Genomic DNA, 21,611 nt, shown 5'->3' on the forward strand with positions numbered 1-21,611 from the left:
AGCATGTCATTTCCCATTTCGTGTCATTATTAATCTTCGGCTGTTGTTAATAAATATGTTTGTTGTCATGATTTATTTTCTTGTTTTCCTTGCACATGCTATTGCTGTTATAATAAGTCATATTATGCGCATTGCGTTTCGTGCAGCACCAGACATGTCGGCACCAGATGTTAGTGTTCTTTTTCCCTTTACAGTTATTAGGAAATCCAAACAGAACAGTGGGCAGTACTGTTCTGTCCTTATTAAAAGTGAAAAGGGAGAAAAAAAAAACATTTCGCAGAATTTTGCCACGTGGTTAAATTATATGGTATCAGATGCTTTAGTCATATTCGCACGGTAGATGCATTCCAGGAAGACTATGACGACATATAAACCACCTGCTTGGCACTTGGTCAAACTTTATGTACAGTGCTAGCCAGTCTTGTCTGAGAGTGCAGAATAAGTGGGCTTCTTTTGGCTGATAACGCTATCGTGCATCGCTTATCTCTCAGGCTATTTTACAACTTACAGTATAAGAATGATCAGAAACAATATGGATTCGATGATGTTAAATCTAAAGTCATTCTTGAGAGTCTAAATCTACGTTCCTGTGTACTATTCTCAGTGGATCACAACGTTGATTTTAGATTACCCCCCCCCCCCCACGAAAACTTAACCGTATATGAAAATGCTGTTAACGTGTCCTGTAGTCCATTCCCTTCCAGGAGATGCAATATGATGTTGTTATGCTTATTTAGGCATAACAAAGATGTACAATAGTTTGTTTAACCTTTGATAACAGCAACGTGATTAATTTTTTTTTTCATTTGGCAGTAGAGCAAATTGAGTCTTCTTTACATACATAATCAAAACAAATATCTTATAAATAAAATATTGGTTACTGTGTTGATGTGATGCTTGCGTTTCTAATAGTTATATCGGCTGAACCGACCACTCTCGTAAATATGAAGTACTGGATGTGCGTTCCTATTCGCAATATATGATAAACTCGATCTCCTCCGTCTCTATTTACGTAATGTACTTTAATCTTTGGCACAGGAAGATTAACATATTCTAATGAAGTCTGCGTGTGAGGAGTTGATAATTTAGAGGCTCAGTACTTTCATTCGCTTCCAGTTGCTTAATGAAAATCATTTACAATAACAATATATATTCTGCTTTACGTTCTAATCAGACTATTAATATCTTAATGGTTTTTTTTAATGTTTTTACCTTCTTACCATTTGAAAAAAAAATAAAAAAGGAATGGCCTTATTTCCTTAGGTCCTGTCTAGTTAAAACCAGAGTAAGGGGGAAAATGAAATAGCAGTCTTACAAGTTTTTAGGATATTGTACAGAAACTGTAAACACATACTGTCTAATGCTAAAGAATCTGTATTCACCGGTATACGTAAAATATAATCTAAAGTGCAACGAAAAACTGTTTAGTGCAGTATCTGTAGGAATCAAGAATGTGATGCTAGAGATTATAAATTAATACTTTTTAATTCTGTGGACTGCGATCGTTTTTATCCTCCTTTGGTTTTATGACCTGCAATATCTGTGCAGATGGCTGGTATCAACTGAAGAACAGAAAATGCTGCTTTGACACTTTGTAAGGATTCCTCACTATGAAAGCAAGGCGTATTCAAATAGGGAATCAGATTTATGATACATATATACATGTCACATTATGACATTCCTTTTTTCTTCGCAGTCAAAAACTATAGTTTGGGGCTGCATTTTTTATTATTTTCAAAGTAGATCACTCTTAAAGTACAAAAACAAAACAAATATAAACAACTTCGAAATCATAACATGTAAGTTACAGAGGATGTAAGCCTAAAGCGCAGTTGGGAAAAAAAAAAAAAAAAGAGTAGAATAAGCATGTTTAAGGATTTGACTTGGAATTTTCAGACTGTAGTAGCAGGCACTTCGCACACTTCTGGTATTTTTATGACGTATTCTCAAATTTTATCTTCCTCTCGCAAACGAATTTAATTTGAAGTGCACTTGTAAGTGGGGGGAGGGAGATGGCTTTAATGAAATGCCACCAGTGCAGAAAGAGGCCTGTTTGTACGAGTATGTGCAGAGTTGGAAAATTGCCAGTAGTTTGGTATTATTGATTGAGTCAAACGGAATCTACGAAATTCATCCATTTTCACATATCATATTGCTGCCAGATTCTATAGAAATAAAACATTAATAGAGTTTCTTCATTCCAAAACCTGAAAATTTACAATGAATTTGATCTCTTTTCTGGACAATATGGACTACTAACAATGAAATTTTGGGGGGTATCTCCAGTATGTCTGAAATATTTCTGTGTGTTTTCTGAAAACTTCGTGAATCCTAAGATTATTATTTCCATTATTTAATAGTATTATAATCTTATCATCCGTATTACTTAAGCGATAAGTCAAAGTATAGATTGATTATAATGAAACCTTCAGTGATCTCTTGAAATCATGTAGTGGATGAAACATGCAACAATTTCGAAACCGGTTAAAGGAAAATACTGATTGTTTCAAATTAAAGTGTCCCTATGCAGAACAATATGTAGCGAAATACCCCGAAACTTGATGGGTACGCTAACCAGATCACGTGACAGAGATTTTAACAATTAAAAGAATTAGTTCAGAAATAACCGATCTGGGAAATATGACGCTGTGAGCGAAAAAATATGTGAATTTTGAATATCTCAAAGTAGCAAGTGTTGCAAACGAGAGAAGTCAGCATTGGCAAAGCGTTTTCGTTTACATTTCTGGCATGCTTGGAAGTGGATGAGGATTGGCGTTGGAACATCCTATGGAGTGATGAAGTGCATTTTCATGTTTGTGGAATAACAAACACTCAAAACTGCCGCATCTGGGCTGCAGAGAATACCTGTGCATTTCAACAAGTTCCCTTACATGCGCTAAAGGTCACGGTATGGATGGGATTTACGGTTACTTTCGTTATCGGGCCGTTTTCTTCGAAGAAATCCATCGAATCGGACCTGCGACCTGCACGGTCACGGCTTCGCATTATCAGGACATGTTGAGCAGTTTTATCATCACGCAACTGCAGCAAAGAGAGCCTTAGCATAACAGTGTTGGTGGAGTCAACAAAGAGAACCTCACGCTCCATCGTGAAGTTCAGCAATTCTGGCGTCAACATTTTACAGAGGATGGAGTAATCAGTCGATCATTTTCTATGAAATGGCCACCGTGTTCACGAGACCTTAACTCATTCAGAAAACCTTTTGGCTTTCCTGAAAAGCACGTGTTTCGAGGATAAGTTCTTCACCTGACAGATTTGAAAGACAAAATCCTACATCACGTGCAAAACCTTTCGACAGGTCAATTACACTCTGCTGTAGACAATGCTGTATGGTGGTATCAGCTATTGGTCGTGCACAAAGACGAACACATTGATCATCCCGATTTCCTTGAGTGATGTTTGCAGTATTTCAGCTCTCTCTCTCTCACTCTCTCTCTCTCTCTCTCGCTCTCTCTCTCTCTCTCACTCACTCACTCACTCACTCACTCTCTCTATGTGGTTCCCATCCACGAAAGGTTATTAGTGGATGATAATAATGGTAATAATACAGCTTGGGCACTTCGATCACACATACACCATGAAAGCCTACGAGGAAGCCCTTTGATGTCACATCTGTTCTAAATCCAATAGAACACTTAAACGAGAGACATGAAATGTTGCTTGGATTGGTTTTTCAGTTAATTACGGCAGAAGCAACTAAGGCTATGAGGCCAAGTGTATTGCATCGGTTAATTGCACGTGTTCTTCTGGCCGGTTTTCCCGTTTTGCGGGATGAAAAATTCCTGAATTTTTGGAATTAAAATCCTTCCACCTCTTTCTGAAACCTTTGATTGAAAAGTCCTAATCACAATTTCTTTCTTTTTATTGATGGGTGTATCGTCCTATACACGATTCGAAAACTCAGGTTTTTCAACCACAGAGCATCGTTGATGCAATAAATACTGGGATACGAAGAAAGCATTAGAACAGCTCCAGTTAAAGATGCAACTGCAAGAAACGAATTATTCATATCCATTCAGAATAGAAACTGAACAGACATTTTCTCTTCTCTTTCTAGAAATCTCTACAGCCTGTCTAGAAGCAGTGGAGAAGATTTTTTGAATGTTTTTACGAAGTAAAAAAAAGGAATAAAAGCGAATAAAAGATATTGTTTTATGGAAGGTAGATATCTAATCTCGACTCAAGAACATGACAATTCAGGATGGAGTACACACAGGAAAGACCTTGGAGTTTATTTCAGTCTTTACAAACAGGATGAAAATCAAAAAGGTTTTTATACAATATATACATGAAAACACAAGGTAAAAGTATTACTTAATATTTAATAAATAATATCATGAAGGTTGTTTTCTTGATCATAAATTAGTAAATAATAATATTTGGTTAACCGATCAAGTGTTGGTCAATTTTATTAATTAACTGGACCAACTAGTTTCGCCACACTTATCTGTTGGCTTCTTCAGGGCACTTACATATAGGTTTAAACACTCTCACAATTATGCGTAACTGCAAACTGACAAGAATAAAAACTGACTAGAATAATTACAAATAAAATAGTATCGAACGTGAGTGAAACACGTATCGCGTGTACAAGATCAGCTAGCTGTTGCTGAGGAACCTTCTGTAGTTTGTATTAAAGTTCATTTCTTCCGTTTTTAAGGCTCTGATTAGGGTTTTCCATATCTCTGGGAGTATTAGGCCTTGATTTCTGTTAAGGTTCACAGTAGAACTTTATACACATGTTAAAGAAAAGAGCTATTTGCATCACAACGGACAACAAGACCCTTCAAGATGAGTTAAAATTTATTTCCAACAATCTGTACTTGAACGGCTATCCAAGAAGACTAGTCAATAAAATCCTTTTCTCTGAACCACCACAAAGAGAACAAGAAGAGATTCAATATATAAAAACGATTGCAATTCCGTATGTAAGTGGCATCTCCAACAAGCTCGCCAATCTCCTCAAACAACACAAAATAAGAGTAGCATTTCAGTCTATAGATACTATTCGTAAACTACTAAGATCTCCAAAAGACAACCATCCTTTCTACAAATATGCTGGAGTCTATAATATTCCATGCTCATGTGGCTCTAATTACATCGGACAGACTTCGAGAAGCCTCGAAATCAGGCAAAAGGAGCACATTGGCTATGTCAAAAACAACAGACAGGACATTTCTGGCCTATCGTCTCATTTCTCCACAACTAACCATGTCATCGAGTGGGACAAAAGCTGTTCCCCTTACTTAGAGGAAGATTACCATTCAAGAATGTTCAAAGAAGCAGCCACAGTCGCCCGTTCTACTGTGAACCTTAACAGAAATCAAGGCCTAATACTCCCAGAGATATGGAAAACCCTAATCAGAGCCTTAAAAACGGAAGAAATGAACTTTAATACAAACTACAGAAGGTTCCTCAGCAACAGCTAGCTGATCTTGTACACGCGATACGTGTTTCACTCACGTTCGATACTATTTTATTTGTAATTATTCTAGTCAGTTTTTATTCTTGTCAGTTTGCAGTTACGCATAATTGTGAGAGTGTTTAAACCTATATGTAAGTGCCCTGAAGAAGCCAACAGATAAGTGTGGCGAAACTAGTTGGTCCAGTTTATTTATTATTAATAAATAATACTTTTACCTTGTGCTTTCGTGTATATATTGTATAGAAATATGGCACAAGTTTCTTCAAAAACAAGAATATGAAAAGGTTTTTGCTTAGCAGTTGCAATTGTTCATCAAAACATTAAACCTTGTTAGACTTGTCTAGTAAAAGATTTGAGGAGCGATGAATTTCAGATTTGCTATTAAAAGTTGGTAGCTCGTTGTGCTTACTTGTGACTTCGCCGTATGCCATTAACTTATTTTTATTACTAAATAATTGCATGAATTATTTATAATCCAATATTGCATAATTTGGGTTATGTTTCGCATTATCTCCATTCTTCTGTGTTGTATTATTATTGATCAAGAGCAAGTTCATTATATTATGTAATTAATTATGGATGCTTAATGTTTTTTCCGAAAATTGTCGAAGCACAGTTTACGAGATTGACGGCATGTGTCTGTTTTCAGAGAGGACTTGTTTCTCTCGGAATTAAGCAAGTCGAGTTTTATGGATATTTATTAAATGCTTTCTGTAACTTAGTATAACATCCAATACAAGGGAGGAAAAGCTTATATAACATCGACGTCAGGACATAAACAGAATTCTCAGGAACAAAATGCTCTTGATGATCTTATGAAACTATTCAAAGTAAAAATATGCTACAACTACAATAACCTTTCACAATAAAGGTAATGTGTGTGAGTTAATAAAACATCTATTGAAAATAAACTTATCAACTTGCCAGGAACACACGTTACTTTTAATTAAAGTGCTTTAAAGCTGAAATGAAAACTTCATAAAATCCAAACCTCTGGTCTTCTTGAAAGTTCTGTACTTTCTTTCTATATATTATAATATATGCAAGAAAAGCTGTATAAATTACCGTGGCGCGGACTAATGACAAGCTATTACATATTTACATGTGTTGAAATCATACATGTCGAAACTTGCTTGCTCAATTTACAAGAGCAGTTGTCATTTAACTAGATTATGTAAAATGATTTTAGTTTAAAATTAAAAATTTTATCAGCTCATTATACTGAATTATACAAGTGGGTGGCTGAAGTATTTGATGAGATTCCATGTTAAATTCGAATCAGCTGATAACACGTGGTAGGTACCGCTTTTAAATAGGTGGCATTGCCTTCAAGAGAAGTATTATTTGGTAATACTTCTCATGTAAAAAAAAAAAAAAAAAACTTTACCAGGCAGTAGAAACTAATTCTCGAATATTCATTTTGGCAGCAAAACAGACAGAAGATGTATTGTCATGTTTTCATCGGAAGAAAATTCTGTAGTTTTTGTCTGACATTTTTAGGAGAACATTTTCTTGAACCCTTGAAATGGTATACTGTAGGAACATCCCTAGTCATCCCTAGATATCAGTTCGTACTATTAAAGATTATTGCGCTTCTAATGTTGTATAAGGAAGGACTTATAATGTTAAATTAATGAATACCTAATGCATCATTGTTTATTTTTATTTGGGAGAAAGTCTTTCAGAGTATGTATGTATATGTATTTTGGCTGGGATAGGTCTTCTTGATAAGTCTCTGGGAGAGTTTTATAGACACTGCCGTTATGCATTGTATCCAATTAAGATAGACAAAACTTTACTGAGTCTCATTTAGTCCGCGCCACGGTAATTTATAGATTTCCCTTTCGAAACCAGAAAATCTGGTTTCGAAAGGGAAATCATAATGAGAAACAAACACTCTAGCATGAGTATCTCAGACATTGGTACACAACAAATCAAAGTTATATGGTACACACAAAAATATCAGTAAATCTGTGGGACTCCATGATGCGATCAATAGTAATCATGAAGTCCCATAGATATAACAATTATAAAATATGACTACGCAGCACAGCCAGGACCTGTGGGCTTGATTCTACGATTACTGAAGATCTACCAAGCCTGTCCAACAAAACCAAGCAACTATGGCAAAAGCGAGAAACACCAAAAGGGAACAAGAATACTGCAGAAATGTCTCGAGTGATCATTCCTGGATCATGTTATGACAAGATAGAGCTATTACTCATCATGCTTTTGGTGACAGCACTGCATGGTGTTGGAGAGTGATGGGCTCAAGCATGTTTTCCCTATCACTTTTGAGATACTCCTTTGAGATACTCCAAAAGGACTATGGTGTAGTTCTTTTGAATGAACATTTGCCGACGAAATATATCCATCCATACTGAGCATTTATCATGCGTATACTGTGACGTATAATGTCCTGACGCATTATACTGTTGATGCTTTCAACAGTATAATGCGTGTAATGTCCAGAAAGTGTTGTCCAGGAAAGGTCACAGAACATGATAGTGACCTTCGTTGATATAATAATAATTATTATTATTATTATACAAACACCTTCTGGAGTCGAGACTAACTGAGGGAGGCAATAGCAAACTTTCTATAGCATCTTATTATTTCCTCCTTCGATTAGTCTTGACTTCCGACATTGAGACCACATCTACAGTATGTACCAATTGGGAATTTCTGATAATATCTAGTATGTGTAATCACTTGTTTCTAGTCTTTTTGTGTACAATTTTTACTTAACTCTAGAGACATAACTCCTCTATACACAACCGTTTGATATCTTTTAGAAAGCCAGTTTCTATTCAATTATCCAGTCTCATTTTCCGTAACTTATAAACCAATTTGTTATGTGGTAGTCTGGATATGTCTTGACAAAATCCAGAAATATCACTTCATATGAATCACCCCTATCCATAACTGTAGTCACTTTATTATAAAATGTAAGTAAATTAGTAAAACAAGATCTCCATTTAACAAACCTCTATACAGAATCTTTTCCTTATTTCCCAATCCTGTATTGCTCCTAACCAATCTCTCTCCAAAACCATAACAACTATTCTAGAAATGCAAAGAGGTCCGTAATTTAAAACATTTGTTTTGCTTCCGCCTTTATGCAATGAAACAATCTTGTCCTCTTTCCACTCATTAGAGGTTTTTTTTTGGACCCGAGACTCTCATTAAACAATCTTGCTCCCCTGTTAATTCATGTTTTGCAGCATATTCCATGTAAATGTATTTCTATTTTTACTTAATTGAAGCTGACACTCTGCCTTATTATCGTCCCTTCTGTACGAATTTCTAAAAAGGGAAAGTTTTTCGCCTGAGGCGATAGCTTCTTTAATCTTGAACGAAATCTATTTAAAACAGGCATCATGTTCAGGAAGAATACTTCCTTTTCTTGTGGTACCATGCGGTAGTTACTTATTCGGCAGATTCCTTCTGTACACATTTTGTGTTAAACGAACAATTCTGCATCGATCATACAATGATGACACCAACTCCTGGATATTCCAGTAATGTCAGCTAAGATTAAATATTGCAAAAATTATTTTCAATTATTAGTCGATATTTCCAAGCTAAGTTCATCACATTAATTCTTGAAGATTGAAAAAGTAAGTTTCCATACACAGTCGACCCTTGAACAACGGGCAGGGGCGCCGACCTTCCGCGTATAACTTTTCGACTCCCCAAAACCTTAACTATTAATTAATAGCCTACTGCTGACCAGAAGCCTTACCGATAACATAAACAATCGATTAACACGTTGAAAGTTTATTTTTCACTTGGTTAGAGTATAATAAATTTAGTTTAATCCTTTATCCAAGTGTGAGCAAACAAAGTTTGCGCCTGAAAGTATCTTCAGGACTGGGGAAAGGTAGTGAGATAGGAGTGTTAGTAGCTTGCTCCACCTTTGCAAGGAGTGCCCTGGTGTTGTACCACCTTACCCCAGTCCTGAAGATACTTTCAGGCGCAAACTTTGTTTGCTCACACTTGGATAAAGGATTAAACTAAATTTATTATACTCTAACCAAGTGAAAAATAAACTTTCAACATCGTTCTCTAAATCCAGAGTAATTTATTAAAAAAGGGTGGCACACCATTTGGCAACTCCTATAGGTAGAGATGGCCTGCTAATGCTTCTGCCTGGTATCTCCACTTGTCTCCACTTGGGCCTGGCTCCCACTGGAGAGACCTCAATAAAGGTCGAAACTAGTCTGGGTAGTGGCCTTTCCCTTAATGCATAACATTAGACATATCTGCAAGGAGATGTGTTTTGCATTATGGGAGATACTGAGATAGGAGTGTTGGTATCTTGCTCCACCTTTGCAAGGAGTGCCCTGGTGTTGTACCACCTTACCCCAGTCCTGAAGATACTTTCAGGCGCAAACTTTGTTTGCTCACACATGGATAAAGGATTAAACTAAATTTATTATAATTGATTAACACATATTTTGTATGGTATACATGTATATATACCAGTAGCGCACTCAGGATTTAATCTTTGGGGGGCGAGGAGGGGCTAGTTGATTAGACGATTTGAGAATACACACTACGCATCGCATACGACCTATGACTGAGCATCTGCAATGATCGCTAATTCATAAGTTGTATAGATAGAAATAGAAGATACGACACAAGATAAATAAAAATAAATGAATTTTAATTAGGAAAAGACTGTTGGAAAATTTCCTAGTGTTTTTTTTTTTTTCCTTTTTCTTGGGGGGGGGGGCAGTCCTCCCCTCTGGGTGCGCCACTGATATATATATACTATATTCTTACAATAAAGTAAGCTAGAGAAAAGAAAATGTTATTAAAGAAAATCATAAGGAAGTGAAGATACATTTACAATACTGTACTGTATTTATCGATACCGTAAGTTTACGTTGTCTGTTTACAAGATGAATTGAATGTCTGTCAGTACCTACATCAATATCGTCTTAAATGATACAAAACACTGTAGATGTTATACTATTACTAACACTAGACATCAAAAATGAAAAGATAATGTGAAAAAGAAATTCATATTTATTTATTTACAGATATAACGATTCATGTATTGATAGCAAAGAAGTAGCAATATGATTGCTTTATTGTAGACTAGTGCAATCGATACGATTGCACTAGTCTATACGCTAATGAAAAAAACGTTATAAATTTTTATTTTGTGCTAATTAATTTAACTAATTAATAACAGTTAATTTTATGCGGTTATGATTTCATATTGCATTTTTTTTTACGATACTTTCTGCATTTGTATACATTCTGCACAGTTAATGCTCATTGGAAGATTGGCAATTCTTTTGTATTAAATTTGTTTGTTTCAGGGACAGTACGCATGTGCCAGTATTGGTACTGAAAAGTCCACACAGAATTCAACCCTTCTTATTCTTAGTTTCCTCACATGAGTGACAGAGTATAATTTCTACTAAAACTCAAGAATTTCTCTTCCTCCATTGAATCAGTGTTATCCGGTCACAAATTCGAGACTATAATATCACACGTCAGAAAAACGTGCAGTTAACAAAATATAACGGAGAAAACAACTCTTATTTCTATGTTATATCATACAAACATACAGATAGTTACCTTTTTTCCTCTGTTTCAACTATGTGATTTGTTCCGACATGGATACATGCATTCGGTTGCATACGTCAGTGAATATAAACGATTTATAATATTCTTATGTCGAATCTGACACAAACTGATGTTAACATTGTGGCTTTTATAATGGAGCTGCATCCAAAACTCTTGTATTATAAAGCGAGCGCAACATATAATATCCTGATGTAATTTATTGCATTCAGTAATTGTATAATATTATAAATGAAGTAATTAAAAGGAAGCAGTGCTGTGTTTCACTCTGAACTATTTAAAAAAATGAGGTTACTTTTTTAACCACTAAATAGTCGTAAGACGACTATTTGGTATTCTGTAAATTCATGATTAGAAAAATATGATTTAAAAAATGACAAAAGTATACATTAAAAGTTATCATGAAAACTTATATAAGTACTTAATATTCTCATGTAATATGTGACGATATTAGGATTTATATTAATAAAAATAGACAGTTTATATATTTCTTAGCAATTAATTATTGTTTAATTATAATATAGAAATTATATTAGAAAATAATAGAAATTCTAAAAGATAAATATTCGTTTTATAATCTGCTAATATCTCCAAAATTTGAACATTGGATGTTATTAACTTTGATCTTTTGATGACATCATATTTCAACGAAATCTCTTACACACTGATAGCTAGATCACTTTCGTTATTTCTCTCGCACTTATTGTAAAACATGCAGGACACCTTGTAGCTCGATTAGTCTTCACCCTTTAAAGTTGAGAAAGATGCAACTTTAATTTCTTCTTCTTTTTTTTTTTTTTTAAAAACTCCAACCGGCCTACTTAGATGAGTAGATAGTGTCTCTGTTCTGAAATCGACAAGCTGTAGGTTTCAAATCTCATCGTGGAATGAATGTTTGTGAACATTCTCATGGGAATAGATGCTTTGCATTGTTTTCGTGAAATCATTTCAAGCATCCAATATTTCTTATTGGATGCTTGAAATGATACCGTGCTTGCAAATGTTTCGGAGCAGGTTTCTGGATTATATAATCCTTAATTATATAATCATTTTCTTGGATGGAATTCTCATTTTTTAAAATATATTCTCACTCCCGTGGTATTATAATGACACAGTTTTTTTTATTAAACAGTCGAGTTAGAAGCTGCACTGTTAATTCCATTTAAAGCGTCGCGATGTTCATTTCTCTATTTAAGTCTAGACAATTGCTTACGGCGCCAAATGTGGATTTTTTTTTTTTTCTTCATTTAATTGAGGTAATAATTATTGTGTTATAACAGAACTGGGTCTTCCGGTGAGCTTGATGTGTTGTTCTAGCCTGCCTTAAACCGACTCTTCTGCGCTTAATGTCATGCTTATGAAAAATCTCTCATATACGATCTATGAAATATGGTCTTAAATGAGATTTGTGAAATTAATTAAGAAAATGTTTATTTAAAATCAGCACTTTAAAAATACAGATTATAACAAACTGTATTTTTTATCCTGTAACTATTCAAAATGAACTTTTATTAAGTAAAAAAATGTAATTGTCAAATACGGGAATGATGATAATAATACTATAATAATGTATTTTGATGATGTATCAATTAGTAGGATTGATTATAAATGTATTTAGCATCATTAGTGAAACAAATTATGTAGTTTGTTTCAGTGAATATTTCAGTCACTAAATCATTTTGTTATTTCATAAATTTCTTATATAATAACTGCTCAAGTAATGCTGCAAGTCTGTTTGGTCGAGAGGCTGTGCGTTCGAATCCCACCTAGGACATGGATGTTTGCACAGTATTGTCTTTCACCTTCATACATTCGTTCATAAAAAATATGTGTACGCTCTTCCAAGATGGACTGGGTCACCATGGGAGAAGCCTTCACCCTGTAGTTGGTGAAAATACAGGCTAATCATCATCAAAGTAATGCTATTGGATATGATATCTAAAGAGACTATTATTATTAAATAAACGACAATTATATAAGCCACACAAAAAATGCCTATGCATCTGTATTGACAATATTCTTTCCAATCCCATTGTCTTTTTAACATTTACATTATTCTTATTCTTAATACGTCAATACTTGATCTGGAAAAATCTCATTAACATCTTTATGAAAGTTTAACGAATGTTCGTATTCTGTAGTTAAATTTAGACTAGACGTGCGAAATTCGCACGAAGAATAAAAATCTGTATTCGCGAATCGGATAACCTATTTTTCCTATGTTCAGATGACTCACGCAATAGTTGTAATATTCTTTCCGAGATGCAAAATTCCTTGGAAACATCGAACACTCTAAAACTTTTTTTTATGGTGCGTGAATTAGAAAAACTATGGCATACTTTCTTAGGTTAATACTCACCAACGATACCAAAATTTTGAAGTAGCTCAATGATTCGGTCGCCAGTAAGAAATATGCAAACGCGTTTTTGAGAAATAATATACCAGAGAGACCATATTTTTTACCGGATATTACAGAACATCTTACCCTATACCCATTCCTAAGATGAGCAATTCGAATGAAACCTTTTTTTTTTCGGCTGTGGAGCTGAAGATCATTACAGCTGGGAAAAACAAATTGTAAGATAAAAACATCTTGTATAAATATGAAGTCTTCTTCGTTTGTAGAATTTTTTATTTTTTTTTCCCCTCTGGAGAAAAAAATAACGGCTAGGAATCGATGAACACCCGGATCTCAATAAAAGCAATAAGATTTGTGATAACTACTATTACTACTCATAATTTATTTATAATATATTTTAATCGGCTTTTATAACAAGTATATAACAAGTGATATATAACAAGTAGCATAGTTGCCTTTGGAACATATTCTCGACCACCATCTCTTGAAAAAATGAAAGGAAACCGTAATTTTGCAATTTGCCTATTATTTTTGCTTTCTTAACATTTTTTGTATTGGTTTTTACAATTGCAACATGCATTATCTGCAACTAAGTGCATCTATAATGCATCGTACCCTTCGAAATGATGTTAGCATTCTTGTGTATGTGTGAATGCATTTCACAAAATTTATTTAGTTTATTCATGATAGTTCAGTTCCCGTGATTAGTCTACATATGCCATGAAGGTGTTCATAACAATAACAATTTCGTTCACAATTCAATATCTTTTGTAGCTGCTAATCAATACATTTAATGCTATTTTTAAATATTTCATATGTTTATTTTTTTCCGCCGACGTTTTTAATTATATCACTAGTACTGCGACAAGAAATTTATTTTTTTGGAATTTTATTATGATTTTTTTATTGCTTGTTTCACACATTCTAATATTTTTATGTTATCAGAATTGGCTTAGGATCCCAGCTTAATAGGGATTCTGTAAAAGCTACGAATCTGTATTTCATAAAACAATATATATATTTAGTAGTTCCAATTTTCGTTTCTTTTGTTTCAAGCTATCATTCCCCCCCCCCCCCCATCCCTATCCTTCACTCAACCCTTTAGTGAGTTTCCTGTTTACAAAACGGCAGTCCTGTATGCAATCAGGAAAATGGCTCTCCTCTCCTGTCCTCTCTACAGCCATGCAGAGCTGGAGCCCGGACAGATAATCTCTTAAAAATTCTCTAAATCATATTCTTTTAATATAACAAGAATGTTAATTAAAAAAAAATAGAAAAAGCTGGAATCCTAAATAGAAAATTACTGTCGAAAAACTGTTACATTCCATAATTCATCTTTCTTCCATTTTCTCAATGACATTGATATGTTATTTTACCACTGATTCTCTATCCTAATTCCGTGTTTCTGTTTTACGAAAAACTCACTATGATGAACACACTCAGTCAATCGTGCAATAATGGAGAAAGAGGAAAAATGGTGCGAAGTCCATTATAATTTGAGAAAACTATACTCTCGCGTGATTTAAGGATATCGTTTTCGATGGCAGCTGTATCACTTCAGATCTTTTGTAGAGGGCAAAAGTGAACTGCATATACATGTTAAGGTAAGATAGAATTACAGTAATATTACACTTTATACAAGATGGAATTGCTATAGAACAGCCACAAGAAAAATAATAAATAACGAAAACTTCTCTGGCATATCATTTAATTCACTGGGTGAAAGAGTTAACACGTAACTGGTATGAGCAGTCCATGTAAACTTATATAGACCTGATTTAAAAATAAAATAAATAAATAAAATATGTGTCAGTACTCATTATTTGAATACGTTCTGAAATACTTATTCATTTCAAAACCATGGGATATGTTTCAAATTGAAATAAATAAATAAATGTACTGTATATTTATATATGAAATTTGTAACCTCATCTAAGTGCAGTTTTTCTTTTTATAGACAGTTTCGACTTGTATCAAAACTTTCAAGCTATGAAAAAAAATCTAGTGTTGTACATAAAAACGCATTATTCTAAAACAGTGTCATGTATATAACAGCTAATGTTGAATAATTCAAAGGACATTGTCAGTTCAGTGCTTCGAAGTGTAAGATTTGGCATTTGGGAAGAGAGAGAGAGAGAGGGACCTCCCGCGATGTGTCTTTTGATTCCATCGAGGTTTGATGATGATGATAATAATAACAATAATAATTATTATTATTTATTACGATATAATACATGATTAATTTACAGCACTTTCAAGGCTGTGTTGAGGAGCTACTTTTTTTTATAATTCTACATGTTATGTAATCCATCAAGCATGCGTATTTATACGGCATTTCATTAATGTGCCTTTATTTTGTTATTATTATAATTATAACTGTTGCTTTTTTAAAAATTTCTTGTTAAAACCAGATGTTTTTCCATTTGTATGCCGGAGTATGCATGAGATGGGTTCCATCTGAACATGGAAGGACACTTGCGATGAAGAGGCTGCTGTTTCCTTAGCAAATTGAATAGGAAAACTATAATTGACCAGGTAGGAGGGATGTTTTAGGACGATAGTGGGGTCCACTTGAGAGTGGAGAGGATTATAATTGATATAGAGGAAATTGAGAGTACTGACACAGCTAGTATGTATATATAGAGGATATACAAGGCAACGAACACATGCTTTTTCTTTATACACATGCCAGTATCATCAGGAATAAAGGGAATGAGTTCATGGCTGATTGTCTTCATATATTACTGGTATTAACAAAGGATGATATCCTGGCAGGAACAGACGTAGAAGGATGTACTATGAAAATCACTGTATAGCATGAATAATAATAATAATAATATGATATATAAATATCATTAGTGTAATTACAATATTAGTTAATTAGAGTATTTTTATAATTATCTTATTATTATTAATGTTATAGCGCGATTTTCAAATATATCTGTTTCATTGGTAAATCAATCAATAAATAAACCGCGTTATTTATTATTGATATATATTTTATTGTAACGGTGATTATCCGAAGATAATCGACACACACAAATTACTTCCGCTTGTTACTGTATAGGTCATTGTTGGCATGTCGCTTACGCTTGAATGATCACGCCTCTCTTTGTGTACTATGCTTTGTTAATGGCAAAAGATTGATCTATTTTTTTTCCCCGACCTTTTTGCTACCGGTATCATACCCAGCACTTATCTACATATAGTTTGGCAAGAATAGTTTAGTTTTCGCAGCCACAAAACACAGTGCGTACTAAGAGTTGGTTGATTGCTTATGTGCAATTAGTAATGCCGAAATTACCTTCATACTGGTGTGTACATTCATTTCCTATCGGACTATTCTTAAAGGCAAACTAAAAAAAATCTTCATTGGTTCATGCAAATTTATTAGTTTAAATAAGAACAATAAATTAGACATAAAATTCTTTCACATGAAATTGTAAATTTTTAAAATTTATTTTTAAATATAACAATAATATCAATAATAAACTTAATATCACCTTGGATAACCGGTCCTTGACGCAAAGTAGGATGGAATGAACTGGTATTCTTGTTCGTCTGCACTACCGTACAGTACTGAATTCTGTTTAAAAAAAAAAAATAAAAAAAAAACTGGAGCGTAAGGTAGCGGGGTGGCTTTTATAAACTACTTCGCTTCCTTTTTTTTTTTTTTTTGAGGACTGTAAATAATCTTAATACTTTAACAAGTTATGTAATATACATTATTTGGTGTTTGATCTTAGTGATTGATTCTCATGTCACACTAACATCATGAGGATGAGATTCTCCGTTTTTTGTCTCCGAGTTCATTCCACTGCCTGTAATTCTCCATCCTCTCCACCCCCACACATACATACATACATACATACATACATACGTACTTTTTCAAATAACACATTTGATTGAAATGAAAGAGGAGAAACTAGTTCGGTAAGTTTGATGCATAAGTGTTTATGAATGCTGACCAGCATTTGGTGCTTTTGTTCTTAAAGAAAAGTGGAAGAATGATGGTGTCTGGTTTAACAGACCAGTGTGCATGAAAGAGAACGTCTAATGGAAAAAGTGTCTGGAATCATTAAATGGATTGCCGTTTTCTAGATAGCATCAAGCATTATTTTAGGGGATTTTAATACAATGTCCCGAATCTGAGAACACTGTTCTGAGATTGAAAGTTGCATAGGTCAGAAGTAGTAGCATGGGTAGAGAAAGGTTATTTTAGTAATATGCTCACTCCAAGAAAGGCTAGAGGTATAAGTTGATCCAAGATGAGAGAGCTAGAAATTACTAAAGGTAAGGGGAGGTGAAGAGATCTTTCTTGAGCGAAATTAAGACAGGACTACTATTTGGTAGCATAGAAATTGACAAGATTTGTCAAATGAAAGAGTAGAATGGGACTTACTGTCATCAGTAAAACGATGCACAGGATTTGAGGCGATCAAGAAACGGTCATTTTTATGTATAGAAAGAAGAGGGCAGTGAGAGATTTCTTTCACAACCGACATTCGAGGGATCGGAGTGACTTCTTTAAATTCTTGATGTAAGTGTATATTATATGCGACAAAAAGAAATAGACAAATAACATATTATGCTGCTTCATTTATTGGAAATAGTTCAAAAATCCTAATTTTTGTTTTCCGTGTATGTTTAAAATCTCGGTTTTATAGCATATATCAAGAGATATCCCGATCTCTCCGTGTACTCTTCTGCAGGCGCGCCATATTTTACACTTCCTGGTGTTTTACAGATTGGTTGTGGACTATTGGGTGTTCACAGACAAAGGATACTATTATTTCCAATTTTCATAGGATCGAAGCAATTTTGTCGATGAGAGCCTTGATAAGCGGTAGAGGAATCGATCTTCTACGGTAGAGGAGTCTAGAAAAATAAATCTATTTAGTAATCCTTTATTAAATGCTTATTATACATGCTCACCGATGATGAGAGACCTTTGAAATGTGCATTTAAAAGGGAAACGAAATAAGGATTGGTGGATCATATCGTAACTAGTGAGCCCAATATCGTGTGGTATACCACATGCAAGACCTATTGTAGTTCTCGGTATAATTCGAGAACTAAAGTCACTAAGATCCTCCTGTTTTTGACGTATCACATATTTCAAATTAAATGAGAAAAGAAATTTTTGTGAGGGTGGAAAAATCCCTATATAAGAATTATATTAAACATTTCCATAAATATAAAACTATCTTATAAGCATTTGTCAAAATGCAAAATTTTTATGGTAAATCTCTCAATGAAGAAAATATTTCTATATATTAAACTTTGAATGAATTTTTTACCATTTGACTATATCCGAGCACGAGAATTACGAACATTTCAGGAATATGACAATGAATTAAATTAAACGAAAATCATGAAATAGACGTATTAATAATATAAGGTATCATATTAAAAGAGGTAAGCGTGCATTCCTTCTTATATTTTTTCTTAGAAATACGTTTTACTGATATAGCACCGTTTATGTGCGGGACGCGCCTAGTGTTGTATCATCCCCCCCCCTCTGGGTATATCCCGAGGGACGTCCAGAAAGTAAGTTCCGATGGGCTGTAAGAGAAACAAAAATATAATTACAAAAAAATACTTTATTGGAAATTAAAGTAGACATCTTTCACTACTTTTCTACATAATTTCCACCATCGTTCAGCCAGTTATCATAACGGGGCACTAAGAGTTGTATAACCTTCGTCGTAGAAGGTTGCCGCCTGTGACACAAACCACATATTGATTGATTCTTTGACCACCTCGTCGTCTTGAAACCTCTGGCCACCAACAAAGATTTCAGATGTTTGAACAGGTGAAAGTCGCTTGGCGCGAGGTCAGGACTAGACTATATGGGGGATGATGGAATTGTTCCCAGCCGAAAGTGGTGAATCACTGGTGGTGAATCACTCGTTGCGTGTTCTCCATAAACATCAGTAATTTGCTGATGAATTTCAGCTGCTTTAACGTTCCTCGCATTCACGAAACGGATAACTGACCTAATTTCACATGCGGCAGCGATTCGAATTTCTTAGACATTATAAACACACACCAAGAAGCGTACGCACTGCGAGAAGGTCTGAAAATGGAATCAACAAACTCAACACGCATGCGCACCATTGCGATCGCAGCGTTGCAGTGAAAATATTTAAATTTAAAAACGGAACTTATTTTCTGGACGTCCCTCGTAATTTTATTAAGTAAAAATTAAAACATTAAAAAAAATTCCCGATACAAATTAAAAATGCCAGAAAGTGACCGTCAGACGTGTGTAGTTGTAAGGAAATGCGAATCCAGGTATTAAAAACCATATAATGTAAAGCATTCTCGTGTAACTTGCCACCTGTTCGTACAACAATGAACACCAAACATAGTCTGTGCGTACAAAATAACATTTTAGTTTTACGTTCAGGCAGACGATTGCAATATGCTTTAAATTTATTTATTCCAGGTTATGCTAATTTATTGCCTTGAAACCGTGTGTGGCGTTCACACCTAGCTCAGCATACCCTTTCGATAAATCTTGGATACGTGCGTCTGGGTAGCACTCCCCAGAGAGGGGAAAAAAAGCCGATAATCCTTTTATTAGAACTCTCGACAGTTTATATGTGTAATCATCTTCTGTTTTAACCGTGTCGTTGGAATAAATTATTTTCCCTTTACAAGATGGACCACAGAAACTTCAGCTCCAGGAAAAAAGCAGATCGTTAAATTTCTTATTAATGGCATCTTCTCTGCAAGATACTACGTCGCTCATATGCCTAGAATTACATTCGTTTTTATTTGAAAAAAAAAAAGAAGAAATAATAATAATGTGGCACGCATGCATATGCTGCTATCGCGTTCTTGAATTAGTGTTTGCTTTATTCAAAAGAACACTGGTGGATGTACCAGTCACGCACTGTACTTTGAACGAGTCATGCGGATGAAGTTTGTCATGATAATGCATCTCTGGGATATTTAATTATAATTGTATAAACAGCTTCCTGTAGTTTCGCATTCTGAAGTTAGGCAGACTTCCAATTAGTATTGAATGACCAGGAAACTGACCATTTACTACCCTTAGAAAGACATGCTGAATGTTTTTTCTTTTTTCAGAGTAACTAAGCTATTTCAATCTTTGCCTGTGCAGTGAACCGGGAGTTGAAAATGTAAATAATTCGGGAAGATATATTACTTAAACAATGACAGGAAATAAGTGATTTAGATTATATTCAAGAAAAGTTTAAAGATAAGCGATAGTATTTGTTCAAAAATTAAATAATAAATTTGATAATTGGACCTCAATAATGGTTTAGGTATATTCTTTAATTTGAAAGGGATACAATCTTTGTAATGATCCTCCCTCTCCTCCCCACACACAAATAAATAAATAAATAAATAAAGTCGATAATGCTGTTGATTGTGTACAGGTGAAGTACGTTATTGATTCAGATGAAAATTAATATTTTTCACGAAACTAAATAAAGGACGTGTTTTAGTTTTTTTAATGAAAAAAATATTATGCTCAATAATAGCATAATAGCAAAGTGTGATAAGTTTTTTAGTGATTTTTTAATGAAATTCAAAGAATTTTCTAATGTTATCATTTACGCCCTCATGTCGGCAACTGTGCAAGTATAAGTTGAAAAATAAAAAAAAAGTGCAACATGCATCATAGAGAGAGGGTGAAATTACCCGGAAAAACTTGCTTCGAAAACTGTTTATCTTGTGCAAACAATTCAGTACTTCCGTGTCTCTTATGGTACGTATAGTCTGAAAAACGAGTACATAATTTAATTCTTTTTATTTATTGGATAGGGTAACAGCAAAATATTTCAAATTATCATAAAATTATAATTGTAAATCTGTATGCTGTGTAAAATTTGAATTCGGTTTGCAGATCTCAATATTAACATTTGTCTGACTGTTGCTGCTTCTTTGGGAAATAAAATTGTCGTTATTCTTTGAGTGTGAATTAGATGATCTCACTCATTAAGTAATAATCTATTAACACTTTTCCCAGTATTTCTATTCACATTCTCTCCCCTCTCTCTCTCTCTCTCTCTCATTTATTACTTGATCGCGTGCGGTTTCTAGTAGGCGATAGTGTTATGTCTTCGGATTCGAGGTGATTTTTAAACCATGATGTTTATGAAAATTTGGTATTATTTCTTTTTTATTGATTAGAGCATCTTTTATGGTTGGTATTCTCTTGCTTCCGGA

Source organism: Typopeltis vanoorti, chromosome 1 (assembly GCF_054136105.1).
Source record: "Typopeltis vanoorti isolate ZY-2024b chromosome 1, IOZ_Tvanoo_1.0, whole genome shotgun sequence".
Taxonomy (NCBI): domain Eukaryota; kingdom Metazoa; phylum Arthropoda; class Arachnida; order Uropygi; family Thelyphonidae; genus Typopeltis; species Typopeltis vanoorti.